The 15,286-nt window shown below is 45.4% G+C and overlaps 1 pseudogene; it reads left to right on the top strand.

Moving 5' to 3' along the window:
• The first annotated feature begins 414 nt into the window (after window positions 1-414).
• Window positions 415-12,975, top strand: LOC114890379 (annotated as a pseudogene).
• Window positions 12,976-15,286: the final 2,311 nt, after the last annotated feature.

Genomic DNA, 15,286 nt, shown 5'->3' with positions numbered 1-15,286 from the left:
CGGGCCTCTCACTGTTGTGGCCTCTCACTGTTGTGGCCTCTCCCGTTGCGGAGCACAGGCTCCGGACGCGCAGGCTCAGCAGCCATGGCTCACGGGCCCAGCCGCTCCGCGGCATGTGGGATCCTCCCGGACCGGGTCACGAACCCACGTCCCCTGCATCGGCAGGCGGACTCTCAACCGCTGCTCTATCCTCCCAAGCCTCTGTGACTGCATTAGGCATCTTGAGGATACCCCAAAACACCCCTGAAAAGACCATCTCTAAATGGTCAGAACTTGGGGAGCGGATCAGGATGGGATGTGGGAGAAGACCCTTAAAATATTTCATTTGTTCAGATGTAATAAGTCACTTTAAGGAAAAAAAAAGAAGAGGTTGATGGAAGACTGCTGGACCAGCAGTTTCCCCTGAGCACGGGAATGGTCATTTGTGGGACCACCAACCCATGTGGTCTCATGTCTCTTTCCAGCAAAGCAGTAACGGAGGCAGCCAGGCCTAAGCACTGTGACATGAGTGAAAAAGCCGACGTGGTACAGTGGTAGGAAAGGTCATGGGCTAGTAATGCAGGAAAGGATCAAAGAATTAAAGGTGAAGGAGTCACAATTAGGACGCAAAGGAAAACCAGCAGAAGTGAGGGTGTGAGAGACGTGAAAAATAGGCAACTTAAGTTTTAAATCCTGGGGGTAAATCCATTTCAAGTGATGATGAGATAGGCCTGGAGAGTACAGGGACGCAGAATATAAAACTGAAGCTTCGTGGGTGAAAAAGAGCCACCAAAACGAATGCCAAGATCGCCAATGTTATGTCAGGAGGTGGGGCAAGGAGAGAGAGCATTTTGGGTTCGTAAACTGGCTTCTTGTACATGGAGGGCAGGGGGAGACCGAAGGAAGAGGCAGACACTCCAGATGGGCAGGTGGCAGGTGTAATAAGCAAGGGAACTTACAAAGGGGCTTGTCTTGGGCACCACAAGATGAGTAGATCTCTGCACTCCCCCACCAGAAACTTAAAAGTATATACAGCAACCTCTCTACATATGAATGCATATTAACAACCCTGCATTTTCACTCCCCTCCCCCATGTTCACCGTTTTGACATCATATTTCACATCTTTTTGTTTTGTGTATCCCTTAACTACTTATTGCTGCTATAGATGATTTTACTTTTATCTTTTAACCTTCTTACTAGCTTTAAACATAGCTGATTTACTACCTTTCCTGTATATTTGCCTTTACCAATGAGATTTTTCCTTTCACAATATTCATGTTTCTAGTTGTGGCCTTTTCTTTTTCACTTAGAGAAGTCCCTTGAACGTTTCTTGTAAAGCTGGTTTGGTGGTGCTGAACTCTTTTAACTTTTGCTTGTCTATAAAACTTTTAATCTCTCCATCAAATCTGAAAGAAAGCCTTGCTGGGTGCAGTACTCTCGGTTGCAGGTTTTTCCCTTTTATCACATTAAACATCTCATGCCACTCCCTTCTGGCTTGCAGAGTTTCTGCTGAAAAGTCAGCTGATTGCCTTATGGGAGTTCCTTTGCACATAACTTGTTGCTTTTCCCTTGCTCCCCTTTAATATTCTCTCTTTAATCTTTGCCATTTTAACTACAACGAGTCTTGGTGAGACCCTGTTTGGAACTCTCTGTGCTTTTTGGACCCGGATGTCTGTTTCCTTTCCCAGGTTTACAGCTATTATGTCTCCAAATATGTTCTCTGTCCCTCTCTCTCACTCCTCTCCTTCTGGGAATGTTATATTGGGAATGTTAACATAATGAGAATGTTAGTGCACTTGATGTGGTCTCTAAAACTGCTCTCGTTTCTTTTTCTTCTATCTGTCCTGCTTCAGTGATCTCCGCTACTCTGTCTTCCAGTTCACTGATCTATTCCTCTGTATCATCTAATCTACTGTTGATTTCTTCTAGTATATTTTTTCTTTCAGTTATTGTATTCTTCATCTCTGTTTGGTTCTTCTATTTCCTAACTCTTTGTTAAAAGCTTCTAAGTTTTCACTCTGCTCATCCAGTTGTCACCAGAGTTCTTTGAACATCTTTATGATCATTACCTCGCATTCTTTATTGGGTAGACTGCCTATCTCCACATCACTTAGTTCTTGTGGGGTTTTATCTTCTTCCTTCATTTGAAACATATTTTTCTGTTGCTTTGCTTTGCCTGATTTGCTGGTTTTATTTCCATGTATTTAGTAGGTGGGTTACATTGCCCAACCTTGGAGAAGTGGCGTTCTGCAGGAGACGCCGCAGCAGCATGCCCCTCTGGTCACAAGAGTTATAAGCTCCAGGGCCGCCCCTATGTGGACCGCGTGGGTCTTTCTGTTGTGGCAGGCTGACTTCTGTGGGCAGTCCAGTAGGCATGGCTGGTGCCCAGTCGGGTTGTTTGCCAGGCCCTTCCTTGTGCAGAGGCTGCCAGGTGCTGGTGGGCAGGGCCGGGTCATGAGGCGGCTGGCTGCAGAACCCCGGGCAGTCCCAAGGCTAATGCTGACCCACTGGGGGGCAGAGCTGGGTTCTCAGGTGGGTGGCTGTAGCATCTGGGGTGTCCCAAAGCTGGTGCTGGCCTGCTGGTGAGTCGAGCTGGATCCTGGGGTGGCTGGCAGGGGTGTCCAAGGTGTCTCAGAGCTAGTGTAGGCCTGCTGGTGGACAAGGCCAGGGCCCAGTGGGTCACAGGGCTAGTACAGGCTCACTGGTGGCTGGGGCTGGGGGCTGGGGGCTGGGGTCTCTGGCTGCAGGGCCTTGGGGGTTGGCACACTGATGGGTGGGGGCAGATCCCGGGGCCGTGGCTAAGGGGCCCAAGGTGTCTTACAGCTGGTGCTGGCCTGCTGGTGGGCAGGGCCAGGACCCACAGGGTTCTGGGGCTGGATGGTGGGTGGGCTGGGTCCTGACACAGCAGGCTACAGGGCTGTGGTGGTCCTGGGAGGTCCTGGGACTGATGCTCGCCCACTGGTGGGTGAAGCCAGGTCCTGGGGATAGCGCTGGCCCACTGGTGGGCAGAGCCTGGTCCTGCGGTCTCTGGCTGCAGGGCCCAGCGGTCCCAGAGCTGGTGTCAGCCCACTGGTGGCCAAGGCTCAGGCGGTCCCAGGGCTAGTACTGGTGCACTGGTGGACGAGGCCAGGTCCTGGGGCAGCTGTGGGCTCAGTGGATCTTAAGGCAGCAGGCCTGCTGGTGGGTGGGTCTGTGTCCCTACCCACCCAGGAGGTGTCCCAGTACCAGTGCTGGCAGGTTGGTGATCAGGGCCGGGCCCCGGTGTTAATGAGCTGGAGGGAGGATTCCACAATGCCACCTGCCAGCACCGGTGTCCACGTGGTAGAACGAGCTCCCCCAAATGGCTGCCTCCAGTATCTGTGTCCCCAGGGGGAGTCCCAGATGCCTCCTGACCCTCCAAGAGGCTCTCCAAGATCAGCATGTGGGTCTGACCCAGGCTCCTTTCAAATTATTGCTTCTGCCCTGGGTCCCGGAGTGTGTGAGATTTTGTGTGTGCCCTTTAAGAGTGGAGTCTCTGTTTCCCACAGTCCTCTGGCTCTCCCAGAAGTAAACCCCGCTGGCCTTAAAGCCAAACGTTCTGGGGGCTCATCTTCCTGGTGCAGGACCCTCGGGCTGTGGAGCCCAATGTGGGGCTCAGACCTCTCACTCCTTGGGGAGAACCTCCGCAATTATGATTATCCTCCCGTTTGTGGGTCACCTGCCCAAGGGTCTGGGTCTTGACTATGCCATGCCTCCAGCCCTCCTACCTGTCTCGTTGCGGTTCCTTCTTTGTATCTTTAGTGGGAGAGGATCTTTTCAGCTGCTCTTCCAGTCTTTCTCATCAACAGTTGCTCTGTCAATAGCTGTGCGATCACAGGAGGAAGTGAGCTGCTGTGCTGTGTTGGCCACTCCTCTTAATCCATTTTTTAAAGATCATCTAAAAGGACAGATAATCTCCGACAATGTGTGGACAGACCAAAACTCTAAGTATTTTTGGTCATGGCAAATTAAGACCATTGAAAGGATGCACAGTTTTGATCCCCTATGGGTTTCACATTTCAGACGATTCTTAGTGATTTATCACTGTTCATCTGAGGCTAAATTGATCATTTATCGGGTTCCTACTATGTGCCAGGCATTGTGGATACAAAGACAAATAAACCTTAAGAAGAAAGGATTGAGCTCCTTGAGTCTGACAGGGACTTGAGTCCAGGCTGAAGTTGTCAGACTCGGCAAATAAAAATAACACGAGGCCCAGTTAAATTTGAACTCAGGTAAACAAAAGAAAAAAAATTGAGTATAAGTATGTCCCAAATATCGCATGGAACATTTATACTTGAAAGTATTCACTGTCTGTCTGAAATTCAAATTTAACTGGGCCCCCCGTGGGGTTTTTTGGTTGTTTTGGAAAGCAACCCTAATCCAGGTTTTTCTTCGGTCTGCAAGGAAAGGGCGTTAGCCCAGAGACCATCTTCAAAGCAAGCAGTAAAAGGAACAACCACAGACTGTTATTTTGTCAGCTCTTCATTTGTTTCCATCAGAGGACAGAAACTGCTCATCCTGACTAACCCTTCATCAGGTAGTCTCACTGGCCATTTGGCCACATAGCACACTGCCCTTTTATTTTAGAGCAGTTTTAGGTTCACAGCAAAACTGAGAAGGTACAGATTTCCCACATAATACCTTCTGCCCCTTCCCACCAAATCACCTCCCTATTATCAACAACCCTCACCAAAGTGACACATTTGTTACAAGTGACAAACGTACACAAACACACCATTATCACCCAAGGTCCAAGTTTACATTACAGATCACTCTTGGTGTTGTACATTCCATGGATTTGGACAGATGTATAATGACACATATCCACCATTATAGCGTCATACAGAGCAGTTCTGCCGCTCTAAAAATCCCCTGTGCTCCACCTGTTCATCTCTCCCCACCCCTCCAACCCCTGGCAACCACTGATCTTTTTGCTGTCTCCATAGTTCTGCCTTTTCCAGAGTGTCATACAGTGGGAATCATGTAGCACGTAGCCTTTTCCTATTGGCTTCTCTCCCTTAGTAACATGCATTTAAGTTTCTTCCGTGTCTTTTCCTGGCCTGATAACTTGTTTCTTTTCAGCAATGAATAATACTCCATTGTCTGGATGAACCACAGTTCATGTATCCATTCACCCCTGGAAGGGTATCTTGGTTGCTTCCAAGTTTGGGCAACTATAAATAAAGCTGCTATAAACATTCATGTGCAGGTTTTTGTGTGGACATAAGTTTTCAACTCCTTTGTATAAACGCCAAGGAGTGTCGTAAGTTTTCAACTCCTTTGGGTAGACACCAAGGAGCACCATTGTTGGATCATACGGTAAGAGTACGTTTGGTTTTGTAACCAAAGAAACCGCCAAAGTGTCACGCAAAGTGGCTGCGCCGTGTTGCATTCCCACCGGCCGTGATGAGGGTTCCCGTTGCTTCACATCCTCGCCAGCACTTGGTGTTGGCAGTGTTCTGGATTTTGGCCATTCTAATAGGCGTGTAGCGGTATCTCACTGTTGTTTCACACTATACTTTTTCATACAACTACTGTGGTATTCGTTTAGGGTAAAAGCTAATTTGTCATTATAACAATAGGGGACCAAAACTGGCAAGACCATCCTCCATGGAAAACTTCCATCTCTAGGTCCAAGGTATCTGCTCAAATTGCTACCATTTACCTGCTAGTGGGAAGGAGCGGGGGAAAGATATAGGGCAACTAGTCTTCATTTTAAGGACAGGACATGGAAGTGACACCCATCACTTTTATTAGCCTGAACCGACTCACATGACCACTCCTAGCTGCGTGGGAGGCTGGGAAATGTATCGATAGTTTATAGCCACATACCCTGCTACTATTCTAGGGGACTGCACTGCTAAAAGGAGCAGAGTGGATGGGGAGGGGGCAGTCAGAAGTCTGTCAGAACTTATCACTTTGTCATCAGGTATTACGTGTGTAATTATTAATCTCATGGCTCTGCTCCCCCACCTGGATTGTAAGTTCCATGGGGGCAAAGATGTCTAACTTGCTCGTCACTCTGTTTCCAGGGGCCCAGGATGCTATCCACAAATATTTATTAAATATTAGAAGCGAGGAAAAGATTGAGGAAGAAAAGGAGAATTACCGCCCAAGGTCTTTGCCCTCCAGCAAAGACCCACACCCTGGGGCAGGCAACCCACAAACGGGAGGATAATCACAGCTGTGTGCCTCCTGCAGCAGGCGCTCTGTAGGGCCCTCCCCTGGGGTCTTCTCACTGACTGTCAAGCTCTGTTCTCGTCCCCTCTCAGCCTGGGCCTGCCTGTCTCTGGGCCCTCTGCCCTCAGCCAGGCAGGCCCCCGAACATGCTCTGTGGTTCTATCTGTCCATGTGTCCACACGGGCACTTGGCATAGTTCACATAGGACAGGCCAATGCCCAGCTGACACCCCTGCTGCAGGGTCCTCCCCTATAATTACCACATCTGCTTCACATGTACCCACCCACCTCAGGGAAGCCACTGTAACCTCCTCTCCCCTCCCCTAGTATCACACAAGATCCTACTTTTGTCTTGGGCTACTTGAGTGATAGAGGCCAGATTCCATCTCTGGATAAGGGACTGAGCAGCTCTCTACCTCAGGGCAAAGGACCACATCCTCAAATGAATGCTCCTTGCTTCAAATGGACTGACAAGATACCCAAACTGGCACTTCATGTGTTGGCATTCTAGACTCGGCGGAATTATCCAGTCGCCTAGAATAGCTGCAATGATTGAGATCTGAGACAACATTTGAGCCTTTAAAACACTGTGCAACTCAACACAGACAGTAAACGTTTGGAGACAGACAGTTTTAGGTTCATGTACCACTCAACCTCTTACTAGCTGTGCAACCTAGGGCAAATGACTTAACCTTTCTGAACCTCGATTTCCTATCTATAAAACATGAACAATAATAGTACCTACCTCATAGGGTTTTGTGAGGATTAAGTAAGCTATATATTGGGCTGGCTAAGAAGTTCGTTCGTGTTTTTCCCAAGATTTTACAGAAAAACCCAAACGAACTTTTTGGCCAACCCAATATTTTATGTAATGTCTGGTTTTGATGTGAGTGTGAATTTTTTTAATGGACACAAATTCCTTCCCACTCCTCCTGTGAAGAGGTAAAGGACATGTCTTCTCCCATTGAGTCTGGGTGGACTTGTGGCCACTTCGGCCAGCAAAGTGCCATGGAAGTGCCCTCCGTGGCTAGGTCAGGGAAGGCCATCCAGGTTCTGCCTCCCCTCGTGGGATGCCTGCTCTGGGAGCGGTCGGCTCCCATGCAGGGAGTCTGACTAACCCAGCTCATCATGCTGGAGAGTCCACACGTAGATGCTCCAGGGAACAACCCGGCACAGCTCTTGGTGCTCCCAGTGGACAGCCAGATGTCAGCCACATAACGGAGCCTGCGTGGACACCTAGCCCAGTAAATCCTGCAGACGACAAGCATCTGACTGCAACCTCCACAAGAGCCACCCAGCTGAGCCCTTTCCAGATTCCTCACCCACAAAATCATAAAATCATAAGCGAAGTGAAAGTTTACACCAGTTTATACCAGTTTATGAAGTGCTAGGGCAGGTTATTATATAGCAACAGCAACCAGAACAACGAGCAACGGGAAGTGGTAGCAAATATTAATACTGGGCTTCCCTGGTGGCGCAGTGGTTGAGGGTCTGCCTGCCGATGCAGGGGACACGGGTTCGTGCCCCGGTCCGGGAAGATCCCACATGCTGCGGAGCAGCTGGGCCCGTGAGCCATGGCCGCTGAGCCTGCGCTCCGGAGCCTGTGCTCCGCAACGGAAGAGGCCACTGCAGTGAGAGGCCCGCGTACCACAAAAAAAAAAAAAAAGAATACTGATGCAGCTTCTAAATCCCATAAGCCCTAGAATCGAGCCTCCTGCTTTCCATGGTGTGAATACCCCAGGGTGTCACAGTTCAACCCATCTGGCTACACTTAGAGTTCCCCCTCTTCAGAGCCTGGTTTCTTTCAGTTCTCTGCTAGGTTTCCTGTCTAACTTCTAGATCAAGACAGTCTGAATAAACTTTAGATAAACACTTAAAATTATTTCCTGGAAGCTCACCAAACCAAACATGTGAATCCTCCCCCGTCTGCACAAGTGAAAACAAGTTATATAATTTGTTTCCCGGGGTGGAAAGGGCTATGCAAGACACAGAACACTGGGACTGCTGCCTGTCGTCTGGAATCGCATTTTAAATAAATAGACGAAGCAAACTGCACAGAAATGATGAATAATGAAATAGTAGGAGTAGAAATTAAAGAGCAATGGGAACTACAGGAGCTATTTCTGTCCCTCACTGAGAATTCCTAAAGGCTTAGGCTAGGTGTTTATTTCTCAGGGAGCGGATTATTTTTAACGGCTTTGAATATGACGCCTCCATGACACCCATTACTCCCAAACGCCTGCAACGTACTTCTCAGATCTAACCATCACTGCAGGGTCGAGGCTCACCTTGAATGTGTGTGTTTTTCCTTCAGCTATTTTAAGTGTTCCATCAGCTTTCTCAATTATTTATGGAATTCCTTCTCTGATGAGGAAGTTATTTTCTGTAGAAACTGGAATTATTTTACATTCCACCTTTTTCCTCCTTTCCGCTTTCTCCACTGTCACAACACATTCCAGTCCATCCATTTAGCACGGTGTCATCTGGGATGGCATGAGCATCTTCCTGAAGATGGATAATAAACAGAGGTCAAATTTGAACAGGAGGAACATCATGTCCGTGGCCATGCCTTCTTCTACTCCGTGCCCTCAGGGTATCTCGTGGCATGTTTAAGAAACGTTTTGCAGATGTGTAAGTATTTTTAAAACATGCAGGATTCTGAAATCGTTGTGGCAATCACTATTTGTTTTACATGCACGCGAATATTTGGAAAATTAAAATTAGACAGTTGGTGCTGTGGTGTCCTGCTGCCCACCCTTGACTGATTACCAGAACCACATAGTGATTTTGTAAAAGTGCAGACTCCTGGATTTTGCCTCAGAAAAATGGAAAAAGAGACTCTGGGAAAGGGGTTCAAGAATTCATGTGTACCCTAAAATCTTCCCAGTGATTTGATGGCTAGCCAGCTCCGAAAGCCTCACCCACCTGCATCTACGCCCTCCATAAAACGTCAAGAGGAAGGAGCTGTAAGCAAGCAGACAACAGATGAGTCACAGGACTGAGGTTCACCCAGAAAGCTGCCAGGCCTGGATAGGACTAAACAGAGCCTCCTCCTTCCACTTGTGCAACTAACAAACAAACATCTTTCAAGGATCCAGAATGAATGAATTATAAGACAGCAGGGAACAGAGGAACATGACTTATTCTCTGCCATCAAGAAACTCAGAATCTACTTATTCATTCATTCATTCATTCACCAAGTATTTACTGAGCACCTGCTCTGTACTGGGTACTGCTCCAGACACTGGTGAAACAACACCTAACAGACATGGTTCCTGTCCTCCCAGGATAATGGTATTTAGCACAGGCTACTTTCCTTCTGTAGGAAGGTAAACAGGTAACACATGAGTTTGACTTTGACAACTTCATTAGGCAGTTCATTCGGCAGAAGCAAGGCAGCACCTGTACGAGCCTGACAGCGAGTGTCTCCTTAAATTCTGCAGCCCAGACACTCAACTTGCCTTGCCCTGGTCCCAGCTGTGAGGTTCAGAGGTGTCACAGGTGGGATCCCAGCATGTGCAAAGGCAAGAAGATGCTGAAGATTATTCAGAAAATGATGAAGAATCTAGAGCGGCTGAAGTACAGAATGCACAGGGTAGGGGAGTGGCTGGAGAGTCTGCTGTGGCTGAGGGGAGAGTCCAACTGCAGCCTACGGACAGTTGTGAAATTCTTTTCACGTCGGATGTTTTTTCTCTGTCTGTATGACAATCAGATTATCCTTTTGATTTTTTAAAAAGATCACTCTGACAGCAGCTTAAAAATGAGAGAGAGGGGGAAATCCTTGGACCAAGAAACAAAGCAGCTATTACTGTAGTGCCAGAAAAAGGTAATAGACGTTTCAGTTGAAGCAATGGCCTGAATGGAAAGAAAGCCTTGGCGCTCAAAGCTATAGGGATGCCGACAAGAGAGGAAAACTCTAGGGCCACCCAAGTAAAGAGTCTAACTATACCCTTCAGTGGAAACACACAAAGAGAATAACATAAACTTGCCTCTTTCATCCTTAGTGCTGCCTAGAATTTTTTAGATTTCTTAAAAAAATTCACTACCACAAACCAGCTCTCACATAGGTTTGTGGTCCAAATACACACTAATTATGTGATAAACACACACACACTCACACACACACCTCAAGTACAGAATTTAATTTAAAGTTAGCCCTGGCGGGACTTCTCTGGTGGCACAGTGGTTAAGAATCCGCCTGCCAATGCAGGGGACACGGGTTTGAGCCCTGGTCCGGGAAGATCCCACATGCTGGGGGGCAACTAAGCCCGTGTGCCACAACTACTGAGCCTGTGCTCTAGAGCCCACAAGCCACAACTACTGAGCCCACGTGCCACAACTACTGAAGCCTGCGCACCTAGAGCCCGTGCTTCACAACAAGAGAAGCCACCACAATGAGAAGCCTGTGCACCGCAATGAAGAGTAGCCCCCGCTCTCCACAACTAGAGAAAGCCCGTGTGCAGCAACAAAGACCCAATGCAGCCAAAATAAATAAATAAAAATTAATTAATTAAAAAGTAAATAAATAAAAATAATAAAGTCAGCCCTGGGGTACCTATACGCCAAGGTAAATGGCAGAAGCAAACACAAACCCTCACTGGAGTAACACCATCATCCCAGGCCTCAAAAAATTCTCATAGATAAAGTTCCAAGGAAAACAAACAGCTCACAGTATAAAAGTACTAAACATGGAGAAACAACATACCACAAGTGAGAGCCAGGAAAAACAACAAACCATATAGTCAATCCCACAAAGACTTCAGATACTGGAACCCTACAATACAAAATGAAAAATAACAATGTTTTACATGTTTAAGGAAAATGACAACTTTGAAAATATGCACCAGGATGCACCTCACAGAGACAAAGAGAGACAAATATAAAATAGAGGTCTGAAGGCATAGAGAATACAAAAGGGTCCAACTTATGTCCACTTGGAGTTTCAGGTGGAAACAATAGAGGCATTGAGTGGAAGCACTATTTACAGAATTGGTGAAAGACAGCAATCGTCACATCAAGGGGTTTTTCAGAAATTCTCACTGAGACAAAGCAGTGAAGCTTCCGAACACCAAAGAAAAAGGGAAGATCATAAAAAGGGAGAAAAAAATATCATCAACTTAGGAATGGCAATTATAGTTGAACTCAGAGAAACAAAAATGAAAGCTGACAGTGAAACAATATATTTAATGTGCATAAAGAAAATAAATGCCAGCCTAGATTTTTATACCCAAAGAAACTTCTTTCAAGAACAAGGAAGAATTAAAGTCAGTTTCTTGAAAGAATTTAGGTCAAAAACTGAAGGAGTTTACCACCAATAGCCCTTTGGTAAAGAAAATTCTAAAGGATGTACTTCAGGCCTAAGGAAACATATCCCTGATCAAAGATCTGAGACTCAAGAAAGACAGTGGTCAAAGATGTTAGTAAACATGTGAGGAAATCTAAACAAATATGAACTGTTTAAAACAATAGTAATAATGGATAATGAAAGAGAAGGCAGGACAGAGCTAGAATGCTGAAAAAGAATAACATATAAACTGAGAGAGGATGATGAGAATTATAATATTTTATGATCAATGTATTGTCAGGAAGAAGGCAAAAATATATACAAACTTTAGACTTTGTTAAATAGGCATGTTAAAATGTAAACGGTTATGACCAAAATAATATACATAAAACATAAAACTTCTAAACAGAGGGGAAAAATGGAATGAGATAAAAGGGAACATATATCTTATACAATATGTATACATAATATAAAGGTAATGATATATGATTTTTCCACTTTGTTCTATATCCATATAGATCTATCTATATAAATTGGGAGATTGGGATTGACATATACACACTACTATATATAAAATAGATAACTAATAAGGACCTACTGTATAGCACAGGGAACTCTACTCAATACTCTGTAATGACCTATATGGGAAAAGAATCCAAAAAAGAGGGGATATATGTATATGTATAACTGATTCACTTTGCTGTACACCTGAAACTAATGCAACACTGTAAATCAACTATGCTCTAAAAAATAATAATAAAATAAAATAAGGATATATAAAGAGACAGAATCAACAAAGCTAAAAAATCAGTCCTTTGGAAAGGTACTAAAATAGACAAATGTCTGTCAACCCTAGCCAAGAAAAAAGCAGGCACAGATAAAAAAGCACCACAGATAAATCATGTCAAGAATGAAACAGAACAGGTGTTGGCCTTGTTCTCCGCCTTTCTGTTTTTCTGTTTGCAGACACCGCCCTGCTCTCACCAGCCTCCAGCCCACAGTCTCCTTGAGACCTAACACCACGCCTTCAATTAAGTTGCAGAGTTCTAATGGAGAGATCTTCGCAAGTTGATGTTGAAATTGCCAAACAGTCTGTGACTATCAAGACCATGTTGGAAGATTTGGGAATGGATGATGAAGGAGATGATGACCCAGTCCCTTTGCCAAATGTTAATGCAGCAATATTAAAAAGGTCTTTCAGTGGTGCACCCACCACAAGGATGATCCGCCTCCTCCTGAGGATGGTGAGAACAAAGAAAAGTGAACAGATGATATCCCTGTTTGGAATCAAGAATTCCTGAAAGTTGACCAAGGAACACTTTTTGGAGCTGATCCTGGCTGCAAACTACTTAGACATCAAAGGTTTGCTTGATATTATCTGCAAGACGGTTGCCATTATGATCAAGAGGAAAACTCCTGAGATTTGAAAGACATTCAATATCAAAAATGATTTTACGGAAGAAGAGGAAGCCCAGGTACCCAAAGAGAACCAGTGGTGTGAGGAGAAGTAAAATTTTGTGCCTGACGCTGTAACACTGTAAGAATTGTTCCAAATACTAGTTGCAGTGCTCTGTTTATAACTGTTAATGTTAGAAAAACAGTTGACAAATGCAGCAGCAAATCAATTTTATTAGTGGGATATTGTCCTCATTGCATGTGTAGTTTCAGTACAGATTCCAAACCTATGGCTGAGTTTCTTCTAGTATGATCAAAAGTTTCTTTTTTCTTTGCCCTGAATAAAACTGAACTGTTGATTCTCTATAGAAAGTGGCATTTTGGGCTTTCCCTCTTTTTGTAAAGCAATTTCTGCCTAGTTTATTGTCCAGTTAACTTTAGTGACTTTTGAAAGTTGACATTGTAAATAAGACAACTTGCAAAAAAAATTAAAAACAAAGGTTAGGCCAGTCTCTAAAAATGAGTTGTGGAGAATTCCCTCTTTTTCTTCTTTCTGGAAGATTTTGTGTAAAATTTCAAGGATCTATTATTCCTTGAAATGTAAAAGAATTTGTCAAAAAAGTTTTGGGGCCTGATATTTCTTCACAAGAAGTTCTTTAAACAAAAAAAAAGGTTTATAGGGGTTTTAGTTCTTGTTGGATTAGTTTTGGTAAGTTTTATTTTAGTAATGTAAACATTTCGAATTTATTGGCATAAAATTAATTATAATACATATGAAGATCCTGAGCACATCTCCTCCCGTGGACACACCAAAACCACAGCTACATGTAGAACAAGTCTCCCTGAGAAGCGGGACAGCCCTTATAGGGACATTAAGAATAAACCATACTGAGACAGGAAGGAGGGGTGGAGACAAAATCTAGTCAGGACCCACACCCCCAGAGCAGCAACCCACAAACAGGAGGGGATATCACAAACTCAGAGGTCCCCCCTAAGGATGAGGGGTTTGGGCTCCACACTGGGCACTCCAGGCCCAGGGTGCAGCACAGGGAAGACAAACCCCCATAACTGGCTTTGAAAACCAGCAGGGTTTACATCCAGGAGAGCCTGAGGGCTGTAGGAAACCAAGACTCCACTCTTAAAGGGGTTAAAAGGGTCACACATAAGCTCATCAGCACAAAGCAGCAGATTAAAAAGCCTGGAGCTTTAGCCATCCTGCCAAGACTGCCTCAGAAGCCCCCAACCCATGCCCAGATCAAGCTCCAGCCCTCCTGACAATGCAGCAGCCCCCCCCCCCCCCCCCCCCCCCCCGCCACCTGCCTTGGGAAAAACCCCAGCACACACCCAGCTCCAGATCCAGCCCTCCCACCAAAGCTGCAGGCGCACACAGTCTGCATAGGGACGTGCCTACTCAAGGCCACGCCTTCAAGACGAGGAGAGGTAACTGTTTCACCTACCTTATAGAAACAGACACAGAAAACCAGGCAAAATGAGGTGACAAAGTAATTTGTTCCAGAAGTAGAGTCACAGATGTAGAAAACAAACATGGTTACCAAGGGATGGGGGGGGGGGGGGGGGATAAACTGCAAGACTGGGATTGACATATACACACTACTATATATAAAATAGATAACTAATAAGGACCTACTGTATAGCACAGGGAACTCTACTCAACACTCTGTAATGGCCTATATGGGAAAAGAATCTAAAAAAAGTGGACATATGTGTAACTGATTCACTTTGCTATACACCTGAAACTAACACAACATTGTAAATCAACTATACTCCAATAAAAATTTTTTAAAAAAAAGTAATTTGTTCCAAATGAAAGAACAAAATAAAACCCCAGGAGAAAATCCTAATGAAATGGCTGTAAATAATTTATCTGATAAAGAGTTCAAAGCAACAGTAATAAAAATGCTCACCAGGGCTTCCCTGGTGGCGCAGTGGTTGAGAGTCCCCCTGCCGATGAAGGGGACACGGGTTTGTGCCCAGGTCCGGGAAGATCCCACATGCCGCAGAGCGGCTGGGCCCGTGAGCCATGGCTGCTGAGCCTGCGCATCCAGAGCCTGTGCTCCGCAACGGGAGAGGCCACAACAGTGAGAGGCCCACGTACCACAAAAAAAAAAAAAGTGCTCACCAAACCCAGCAGAAGAATACAGCAACACAGTGAAAACTTCAACAAAGTGTTAGAAAATATTAAAAAGAACCAATCAGAGCTGAAAAATACAACAACTGAAATGAAAAATACACTCTGAATAGCCAAGGCAATCTTGAGAAAGGAGAGAGCTGGAGGTATCATGCCCCGACTTCAGACTATACTACAAAGCTACAGTAATCAAAACAGTACGGTACTGGCACAAACACAGACACATAGATCAATGGAATGGAACAGAGAGCACAGAAATAAACCCACGTTTATTTGGT

Source organism: Monodon monoceros, unplaced genomic scaffold (assembly GCF_005190385.1).
Source record: "Monodon monoceros isolate NGI ecotype Baffin Bay Population unplaced genomic scaffold, NGI_Narwhal_1 Super_Scaffold_11, whole genome shotgun sequence".
NCBI classification, from domain to species: domain Eukaryota; kingdom Metazoa; phylum Chordata; class Mammalia; order Artiodactyla; family Monodontidae; genus Monodon; species Monodon monoceros.
This window is presented reverse-complemented; position numbering and strand designations above follow the sequence as displayed.